Source organism: Poecilia reticulata, unplaced genomic scaffold, assembly GCF_904066995.2.
Source record: "Poecilia reticulata unplaced genomic scaffold, P_reticulata-male-v2 Scaffold_101, whole genome shotgun sequence".
Classification (NCBI taxonomy): domain Eukaryota; kingdom Metazoa; phylum Chordata; class Actinopteri; order Cyprinodontiformes; family Poeciliidae; genus Poecilia; species Poecilia reticulata.
Genome location: NW_027675199.1, coordinates 3,960 through 13,681, shown reverse-complemented (window position 1 = coordinate 13,681; position 9,722 = coordinate 3,960). Strand labels below are relative to the sequence as shown.

The following is a 9,722-nucleotide window of genomic DNA, read 5'->3' as shown; positions in this document are numbered from 1 at the left end:
AATGATATTTATTATTCAGTATTAATCATTATTTATTTGTGACATTATTAATAATTATTTACTTGTCTTTGTATAGTTACATAAATATGTATTGCTATTGTAACCGGATCCTTTTCTGCGTTGTGCTGGTTTTTGAGTGAATGGACCGTGACACAGTTTCTTTCAAGCGGATGATTCTCGGTTTATTTCTGACGAAAATACAGACAAAACAACCGTGTTATAGGCTGCCCGCTCCAAGTCCTACACCAAACAAAAGTATAAAACAAAAATTAACTTAATAGATCTATAAATAAACTGAATGTATTTAGATGGAAAAATGAAAAGCACACACCTTTCCCGCAGGACATGTCAAAAGGGGAGGGGCTAAGGGGCGCAAACAATTTAAAGACAATACCACAGAAGAAGAAATTAAAGGGAGGGGCTTCAGATCTTAAAATAACACGGTTAAAACAATGACAGAGGTGTTTCAGTAAGATAAGGAACAAGACAAATAACCAAAAGAAGACAGTTTGTGTAATTATAATAAAAGAGAATTCCAACCAGGTTACATTATTACTAAATCATTTATTAATTTATGAACGGCTGTGCTTTGTAATTTGCTCTTCATACATCAATATCAGAATATTCTATTCCTATTCTATTGTTATAGCCACTAATCATATTTAAATATGCTGAACTATGTAATAAAAACATACTTAAAAATACAATTGCTTATAAAGCTTTGACAGATGTTTGAATATGGTTAAATGGGCTGATACGTCATCGTGACTGTTAAACACATAACGCTGAGTGGGTGGACCGCTCCAAGATGGCCGCCCTAAATCTGGTCAGCTACAAGTAGTGAGAGCGGTCATTCATCAACAGAACGCTGTTCATGACAGTGATGAAAAAGCAATGCTATTTAATAAGACTTAAATCTAATACATTTTGAACTTGAACAAAAGCCACAGTAAAACATGAGTAACGAAGGGAAATAAGGAGTATATCTGATTTTGAATCTAATTATTTAAATTTTGCTTAAATGGTTTGCACCTCCGGTTTGCACCTGTGGTTTTGTGTAATCCTAATCTGGCCCGCCGTTAATTTTATTAACTGCGGGATGAAGAAAAAAAGACCTATAAGTATGGATGTGACCATGACTCTGAGGTGGATAATTTCTCCCAATGCCCGCTTTTGCCGACAGTCCTGCTTTAGTGTGTTAGTTGTTATGTCTGTGGCGAGAACAAGAGCACAAACAAGAACACGTTAACCTGCCACGGCTTTATGGACATGCGCAGTTGAGTGGCTTTAAGTGGCGTTCAATGAACGTCACCAGCATTTGATGAGCGCCTCTCCCACAGTAAATTACATTTATATTTTCTATTTAATATTTTTTTATGACAGTGATGAAGAAGCAGTGTTATTTAATAACAATTTATGCCAATACATTTTGAACTTTCAACAAAAGTCACAGTAAGGCATAAGTAACGAAGGGAATTAATAATTAGTCTATATAATTTTGAATGTTATAATTAATTCTAATGCGATAAAAAATAAATGCAGTTCAAAATGTTTGTTTCAAAACCCGAATTGTACATGAGACTTAAAATTGGTGCCAAATCTTTCTTGAATTGATTTAACAAGCATGTAAAAGCCACAGTCGTAATCGAAGTGAAAATATCCGAGTCCTCCTGAATGCCTCTGACACATGACGTGACGTTCTTTGCCGTTACGTTCTCACTTCTTCGTTTGTCCCCAACAGGTAAGCGGTGTGTTATTTGGGTCTGTCGTGATAATAAAATTATAAACAATGAGAGACGGTTTCCTTGTCAAATAGTTATTACATAATTGCTTCTTAAGTGTGGATGTAACTTAATAAAGCTGAAAGCCGCTATACGGAGTTTTTTTCTGATAGCAAACAATCATTAGCATATGCTAAAATTGACGGTATCACTCGTATGAAAACCTGTCCATTCAGATTGCAGAGGGTATTTCCAATTGACTTAATTTATAACCATGTATGTTAGTATTTGTCTTCATGATCAGCTTCTATTCAGCTAAATATGTATAAAATTGCTACCGTAACCTCGGAGTTGATTAGACTTTTCAGTTCAACTGAAACGGACTGTCAGCCGTTAAGAGGCTGTTAGACAAACGTTGCTTTGTTCTTGGGTTGTGACGTGCAGAGCTGGCTTGCAATAATCAGAAAATGTAAGAGATGAAAGACGGTTTCATTCTTAAAGATATTAATAATCGCTTCTTAACGAATCGCCATACCATAATGAAGTTATAAACCGCTAACCCTCCTATTTCTGATGGGTGCCGACCGTTAGCATGATATGCTATCATTGACGCCTACTATATGTCTTAACTGAAAACCATTCTAACGTGTTAACTGTTGGAATTCACCTAAATATACACAACGTGTTGTGTATTTTTCTGATCAAGTCAATAATTGTGAGATAACACACAGTGTCTTTTCACAGATGAAAGAAAACTGCTCACCATCGTTCTTTGCCTGGTAAGTACATTGCAAAGTTCAGCAGCCTGTCGAGCACAAATGTTTTTAACAATAAATTTGGAAATATACGATTAGACAGTGACAATGTGGAAAACCTGAATGTTTTTGACAGTTTCATTCTGAACCAACATTTTATGAACGCAGAAATCTCACAAATTGGACTGAAAATATTTAAAGCTTTTTAGCAAACTTCCTCATTTTGTTGAAATATTTTTTTCTGGACTGTGCTACCATCTTTGTGCACTAAACAAATGTGTAACAAGGTGGTGATCTTATGAGCTGTCTAAAATCCATATACATTACAATCTTAGTATCTAAAAAACAGACTCGATGTCTTTTTAAAAAATCCTCTTAGACAGAACCTTGTCTGAAAACATAAATAAGGTAATAGTGTCACTCCCAACTCTTCATTGCAATAGAATTTCAAACGCACTATTAAAATGGCCCTATTAGGGACAGACGCTTACAGCAGAAGCAGAGTGATGCAAACATAGGACTGCTGCTTTTTACGTTAGTCTGTTTTGTCTATGTGCCTTTGTTAAATAAATTCAATAAATTTAACTGTTATTTCCCTCCTTTCAGACAACCTAGATATTTCCACCAAATTCTGCTCAGTGAGGTGAGTACTAGCAGCATGTGGCTTTATTTGATTTAAAAAAAGTTAGCTGAAACGTCCAGAAATGTCTAGATCAAAGCAGCTTGTGTACAGAGGACAAAGAACCTTAGCGGATATGTGTGTTCTGGACTCCTGAAGGTTTTCTGGTCAGCTACTAACAAACTGTTTCTACTCTCCCTCACAGAGAGAAGTGGACCCAAACACCTTCCTCCCTGGTGAGCGGATGTTTCAACGTGGATCAGCCGAGCTGTCACAGCTGATCCAACCTGACTCACACACAATTTGAATAAAATCATATCCACAAACATTTGCTTTAAATTAGATCCAAACAGGATATGCTGGTTATGCTCACATGACGACCCTGTTGTCCAAAACCCTGTAAGAAACATGACTCAGTACAGCAACAACCGTCTGAGTTGTTTTCTGGACTCATGATGAGGTTTTCTGTCACTCACTTTAATCTCTGATGAAGAAGGTCAAGTCAACATTAAATTCTGCTAAAGCAACTGGCTGTTTTATCTGTTGGTATGCTGGGATGCATCTTATTTCAGTAAGAATATCATGATCTACATTCATTGAACTATTTCAATAAAGGTCATGAAAACACAGCAACAATCCAATTCACACCACAAAGCTTAGTTCACAATAGTAGTAGGTATGAATCTCTTCACAGTTTGAACCTTTTCAGATGAAATCTGACCCAGAAGCTGCTCTGTTGAGAATGTTTCATTTTGATGTCTATTGGCTGTTCTTTGTCTCGCAGGTGTTCCACGGACCCTCTTTTCTAACCACTGTCGGAAGCATTTTAATTTTCCAACTGTGTTTTTTCCTTTCCTCTTCCTTCCAACATATCTGGAAAACCATTTACTGTGCATTTTACTATCCCATCCCTAAACTCTCCTACGAATTTCTTCAAAAACCAGCATCCCAATAGGTGGCCTGGTTTTCCGAATTCAAGAGCCTGGCTTACCAGTAACCAGAGTTCCCTTTATTTCTTCAACCATCAGTTTACTGCCAAATTGATGTTCGCCTGTCTCTCTTAATCTAGTTTACCAGTAACTAGATCTGTTTTCCCCTCACATCTTACGTCCTGTGACCTCTGAACAGTTCTTCTATTGATTTTGTGGCATGTATTTTGTGGCATTGATTTTGTGGCTATATATTTGAGAAATCCTACTTCTATCGAGTTCATCAGTAACTCATCTGACTATCATTGAGAGAATCTGAGAGAATCTCCCCTCTCACTGCTCTGTCTTTCCTGTCTACCTCTCTCCACCGTAAGAGTAAATAACTGGGAAGCTTCACACATCTAAGACGTCATTTTGAGTAATCTCTTAAGTTTGAAAAGCTTCCATTTAAAAATTGGCCGAAAATAATTACTCAAAACAGGTCAACTAAAAACTTGATCTGTATAAATTTTGAAATTGAAAGCAAAGTTTGCTTTCTGCTGAACTACATTGCTCCAATTCTAATTGGACTTAAGTAAAGCTCTGGTCTTGTCTGACAAAACAGAGGACAAAATATATTTATAGAGCACTATTGGCATAAAGTCAAAAACAGCAAAAAGAAAAAACGTAAAACTTTGATATTTCTAAGACGTCTTTTTGAGTAATCTGATTTGGACCTGAAGTTTAAAAACAGTTCTATTTCAAAATTGGATTATAATTTTCTATTTTAAATAATTTCTGAAACAGATCAACTAAATACTTGATCTGTATACATTTAAAAACTGAAAATTAATCTTCTGAGCTAAATCTTTATTGAACAAAATTCCAGTTGGACTGAAGTAAAGCTCAGTTTTTATCTGAGCTGCCTAATTCATGTTCCTGCTTGCTGCTACTGGATGAACACAATTTGGCAACTCTGAACTTGTTACATTCCAACATCATCACCATCGACGCAGATGACTTCCAAAAGGATCCACGAACAGGCAGAATGGCACGCAAAGAAAGACCATGCAAGGGAGGTAGAAATGATTTAGCAGACACTTTGAAAGTTGCCGTTGGAGCTCATGTCATGCTTACCAGAAATATCGATGTTCAAAATGGACTAGTTAATGGTGCATTTGATGTCCTAACAGCTGTTGTAACTTCTGACACTGATGAACACAGCATCAGTAAGCTGGGCCTGACAATGGATAATCAAACAAGTGGGACCAGAAACCAAAGTGGACCTTCAGAGACTGCCAATCTTGTTTACATCGAGAGAGCGGAGGAGAATCTGAAGCTAAATGGAGTGGTACGTAGACAGTTTCCTGTGAAACTGGCTTTTGCTTGTACTATTCACAAAACCCAAGGCCTAACAACAAATGCAGCTGTGGTGTCTTTGAAGAAAATCTTTGAACCAGGTATGGCATACGTAGCTCTCAGCAGGGTAACGTCTCTCAGTGGACTCTACCTACTGGATTTCGACGAAAAAAAAAAATTTGCCAATCCTCAAGTCACTGCAGCTCTTCAGACCATGAGACAAGCCAGCGTAGATGACATGATGCCTCTTCTTCAGGTGAAAGAAACTTTAAACAGGCCAGAAACACTGGTAATTGTTTCGCATAACACCGAGGGACTCCCATCTCACATCTGTGACATAAGAAAACATCACGAACTGTGTCTGGCAGATGTGCTGTGTCTGACTGAAACTCACCTAAAAGGATCTTTTGTTTACGACAATCTGCATCTGGATGGCTACAATATGTTCAAACGAAACAGACATGTGTCATACTCAAATTTTCCCCAAATGGCTTCCAAAAGTGGAGGTGGTGTGGCGGTTTATGTGAGAAACCATATTAAGGTTAATGAAAGAAAATATTTGCAAATGTGACTGATCTTGAATTTGTGGTTTTGAAGGTTGAGTCTCCATTCAGGGCAGTGATTGCAGCTGTGTACCGACCTCCCGACTACAGCCTGAGACCGTTCCTGGAAAATCTGGTAAGCCTTCTGGATGCACTGGAGATGTTGGACTGTCACCCTGTCATTGTATGTGGAGATTTCAACGAGAATCAGGTACGCAGTTCACCAGGGCAAATTCTGGAGCTGTTTCAGTCTCGGGGATATGTTCAGTTGATCACTTCTGCTACCACAGAGAAAAACACATTGCTTGATCTAATTTTCATTTCTCAGCCACAGAAATCTTTACATTCAGGTGTGATGAGAACATACTACAGTTACCATGATCCTGTGTTCTGTGTCCTGTCCACAACCGAATCATCAGAGGTCTGTGAGTAAAAGCATGCCAAAGGTAAACATTTTTAAAATGACTGTATTTCCTCTTAAAATGTCTTACACAACAGCGTTCCTAATTATATTTCTTCAAATCATTACATTATTCAGCCAATAAGAGTTATGCCATTTTTTTAAATATTAGGAATCCAAACAGTTTATGTTTTAAGAATATTGCAATTTTTTCAGTGATAAACTTTGTGGTAGAAACTATTAAAGTTATATATATGAGGCTTTTGTCACAAAATCTAACCATTTGATTAAACCTAAATAAGTCTGCTCATTTAGATTTGAGACTTTAAATTAAAGGTCAATTTAATATAATATAAATATATATATATATAGTATGTAATATAGGATATGATTAATGTAAAATTCAAATTCATAAAAACTTTAAAGAAGTTGTGGCTTGTGCATTTATATTGATAAGTGCACAAACCACAACTCTTTCAGCAGTTCTAAACAAGCTGCTACAGTAGATCACAAAAAAAATTCACCAGGAGGTCTGTGTGTAACACAGGCTTCCTCATGAACCAATAACATATGCCAGCTGATGCCCCTTGGGATGAAAAATGGGAGTTTAGGAAGGGTTCAGGCATAGTGGGTCGGTAGGTGGGTGGGGGGCTGTGACTAGGAACATTTTAGTCTCAACATCAGTTAACACCACCTGAAAAACGACTGCAAGCTTCAACATCTCCTCCAGTTCACACTCGACCAAAACAGAAGATCCTACTGCATCCTAACATGACAGTCGTTATTGAAGGCACAGGGTGAAATGCATCCTTTCAGCTCACAACTGAGCACTGGTGACCACTGAGGGAAAAAAAGAACTTCCTTACACAGAAACATGTTCTCCAGCTTGAGCACTCAGAGACATGTCCTCTTGCTGCATCAGTCAAGGGATATCCTACTGCTGCGGCTGAAGTGGAGCTATTTGATTTGTAAGTGTGAATGTTCACTTCTTTTCTCTGAGAATGCTATTGTTACTCATGATAAATCTCTTTGCATTACAGATTAAAGTGTCTTAAGTCGTAGCTCGGCCATCCACTCCAATCAAGCTGAGACTCTCACAGCTAAACATGAAGTTAACATCTGTTCATGAAACTTCACTTACAAGACATTGTGTCTCCTGCAGCAAGGTTGAAGGTAACTACCTATCATGTGTCATAGGACGTTTACCGTTTATAGGTCATTACAACACATGTTTTCTCTTGGTTTCTCAGGAGGACTTTCCCATGCATGTCTGGTATCCCCAAGGCATCCCTTTCACCAGCAGAGATGAGGTGCAGCCGACTCTGGTGAGAACTCAATATTGCTTCTGTTCAACTAACTGAGAAATAACTACAATCTTTGTCCAGCTGACTGTCGTATTTATTTTTTCATCTTTAGTGGACGTAATGTTAGCGTGTTACGACAGCAAAACGCGTTGTGACAGATGACATGATACAACAGTCAGCATTTCAGGACACCTGTGACGAGGACTGAGGTTTCCATTTATTGATTTATTTTGAATATTACAGTATAAAATCATGCACAGGAACAAGAAATCCAAAAGACAGATATTTTTGGACCACAGTTATCTTAACATGTTTGAAAAGAAGTAGGAAGAAGTAAGAAACTTGAACTGTTTGCTCAGAGGGTTAAAGTGTCTCACTTTTTTCCTGAAGATCTGCACCCATCTGTCCAATGATGTTGCAAACACTGAGCAGGTTAAAGGAAGCTGCAGCGGCAATCACAAAGACCCCATCAAGTGTGAACATTATATCTTCACAGTGACCGATTTTTATTATTATTTTAACTTGCATCACCAGAATCATCTTCACAACAACCATGTAAATGTGAACTATACACAGTTTTGACAAATTTGTAATTAATCTAATTTCATTCTGCTAAAATCTCTGTAGATTTGCAGATTTACATCATGTTTATGTACAAATGTGTTTTTTTAAATCAGGTTTCCACATGTTGGGTTAAAGTGTCAACTAGTGAAAGTTCAAATATGTAAGATATCAAATCTCAAGTGTTTTAGTTTAGCAGGATTATTTCATCATACTAAAAGTGGGAATAAGACGGGACTCCTAGTGTGTAAACTTGTGACTTTATGCAATGAGTAATGCTTTGTCACCTGTTGATATTAATGAACATGGTGACAATAAAAAGGAAAGAAAAAACTAAATCTTTACGAGAAACCAAAAAAAAGTAAATTATGCTATTGTAATATTTTTAAAGTCACATATTACACAACTGTGAATCCTGTATTTATGTGGGGGGAGGGGTATCAGCTGGTAAAATGTTATGGCAAAGGATTGCCACACTTATGCTATTGAGCAACTAATATAGACATCAGGGAAAAGAAAAGAGAAAAGCATTGTCAATTAATTTAATCATTAGCAAAATTAGAATAAGGGTGTTGAACTACTATAGTTTAGCAATAGGATAAACTACACTCAGATACTACATTTTAAACTGAATTTGTTTCTTGGGTGGGGGTTTGGTCACATTCTTTTCAGTAGAGGCTTTGTAATCTTGACATTCCATTCTTTAAGCTTAAGAATGAAAATACAATACATTTCTAAATATAATTGACCATGTCCTCATAGGTTTTTTCTGTATCTGTGTAACTTGTACACCTCCAGTTTCACAATGTATTGCTACTACTGTGTTATGCTTTAGTGAGTTTTTCTTTACTGAAGTATAAAGCATGAATCATTTTGATCATTTTCATAATCAAAAATAATTCCGTTCTTTTTTTTGCACAGAAAGCTGTTTATTGTGCATGATTTGAGAAGACCTACTTCTCATATCATGTCTTCTAAAAAGCGCAGTCAGTCGTGGCAGATGGCTGCTTGTATCGAGCCTGGATCTGTCAGAGGTTTCTTCCTGTTGAAGGGAGTTTTTCCTCTCCACTGTTGCTCGGTACAAGGGATTGCAAAAAAGTCAATGATACACAGCAAATGTGTTTCACTTTTATGTCCCATTGAGGAGGAATAAATGGTAAATATCATTAAGGCAATGCAATCTTCTGGGTTTCTTTAGAAACTGTTTACTTTGAATAATTCAGAATATTGTACTGCTTGATAGTCTGAATCAAATGAAATGTTTGTATGACTTGACTGAAATGAAAAAGTTCTATGACATTTTACAAATTGTGTGACATTGTGTATTGACAGTATGTAAAGAAAATAAATAGAACTGAGTACATTCTTAGTTTGCCTTTTATTATTACACTTAGTGCAGTTTTCCAGGTTTATATTCAATTTATTTATTTTGCATTTAAAGTGAGTGTGGTTATGGTCATTTTTTGACCTCAAGTCCCAAATTTTCCAATCCATTTACAAATTAAAAATCTTTTGGTTTACAAAACTCATTTGGCTATTTTACAAAAATTAAA

General features: G+C 36.7%; 2 long non-coding RNA genes across 3 annotated transcripts; both read left to right on the top strand.

Annotated features, from left to right (window-relative positions):
* The first annotated feature begins 3,030 nt into the window (after nucleotides 1-3,030).
* Nucleotides 3,031-4,049, top strand: LOC145550597 (uncharacterized). Its single transcript, XR_014086473.1, has 3 exons — nucleotides 3,031-3,119; nucleotides 3,301-3,331; nucleotides 3,880-4,049. It is a non-coding gene; the product is annotated as an uncharacterized LOC145550597 (long non-coding RNA).
* Nucleotides 4,050-6,956: 2,907 nt separating this feature from the next.
* Nucleotides 6,957-8,667, top strand: LOC145550596 (uncharacterized). 2 transcript variants are annotated; one of them, XR_014086472.1, is made up of 4 exons: nucleotides 6,957-7,477; nucleotides 7,555-7,629; nucleotides 7,721-7,817; nucleotides 7,999-8,667. It is a non-coding gene; the product is annotated as an uncharacterized LOC145550596 (long non-coding RNA). The 2 variants fall into 2 exon arrangements; XR_014086471.1 differs by having other exon boundaries at nucleotides 7,721-8,081.
* The last annotated feature ends 1,055 nt before the right edge of the window (nucleotides 8,668-9,722 follow it).